This window comes from Penaeus monodon, chromosome 27 (assembly GCF_015228065.2).
Source record: "Penaeus monodon isolate SGIC_2016 chromosome 27, NSTDA_Pmon_1, whole genome shotgun sequence".
Taxonomy (NCBI): domain Eukaryota; kingdom Metazoa; phylum Arthropoda; class Malacostraca; order Decapoda; family Penaeidae; genus Penaeus; species Penaeus monodon.
Genome location: NC_051412.1, coordinates 13,734,279 through 13,735,430, shown reverse-complemented (window position 1 = coordinate 13,735,430; position 1,152 = coordinate 13,734,279).

Below are 1,152 nucleotides of genomic sequence, written 5' to 3'. Positions count from 1 at the left end.
TTATATATATCTCTCATTATAATACCCTTATCTGGGTTACCCCTTTGAAAGGTTAATTATTAGCGAAACGCGCCTCATAGCTATATGACCACAGTAGGCACTCCTTTATCAGACAAGTTACGATACTCATGCCAGTTTTATAAGGTCTAACGTAACTTTCCCTCAGTGATAACCTCGGCAAACCTTGTCAGTAAAGGAGGTCAGAGTGTCTCCTTAAGTTACTGTTTAGTGTCCTGGCCCCGAAATCACCCGCCTCGTATAGATACAACGCTTGGGTCCCTCTCTTTGATGTGGGGTTCGGTGGCACGGTGGGCGGGTTTAAGTGTGTCCTAGGAGTCTATCGTTCGTATTCCCTTTCCGCTCTACCCAAAAGTTCTTTGTTCTGATATAGTGATGAATACTTAACTGTAGGAGAGTAAAACCTTTTTTTTCTGATTCACTGATTACTTTACAAACTACAAGTATTACAACTTGTGGCTTTCGTTTACCCCCTCCAGTAAAAGTTCTTTGTTCTGACAAAAATGATGAATAGTTCTTTTTCTAATCCGCCGAGTACTTCACGAATCGAACCATCCATGAGCTTTTGTACAAATGCGAAAAAGTTAGTGAGAATAAAGGAATCCTTTCTCCGCACTCATAATGTTGTTGCGCTGCGGTACAAATCTTGAGGACTGCAATTAGGAACTGCAAATGGTCAGCTGATAAATTTGCATGATACACTGAATTTACACATTCCATATTTGAAAACGTTTGCTCACAAATAAGTACCAATAAAACCTGGTTGTGGGGTAGGAGTGGACCGAATTCTGGACACCCTTTTGCAAGATCCACGTAGCTGTTGATTTTAGTGTTTGATTTGCCGTTGCTATAGAAAAGTAAAGGATTCTTCCCTGGCCCGTTTAGACTATTTTGATTATATGATGCACAGAGCACAAGATTTATAAAACCAATGTACAGAAAATTAAAAAGCATAGAGTATGTATATACCGTTTTATAAAAAACATTTTTGAGAGAAAATAAAGAATGAAATGTGCCCTCAGGAGGAAAGAACGGTTTACAGTAGATCGGTTTACATTATGGGTACCTTAGCAGCCGTTGTAGTGCTTTAGAATTTAAGAACAATAACGGATGCATACATATAAGAATAAATAG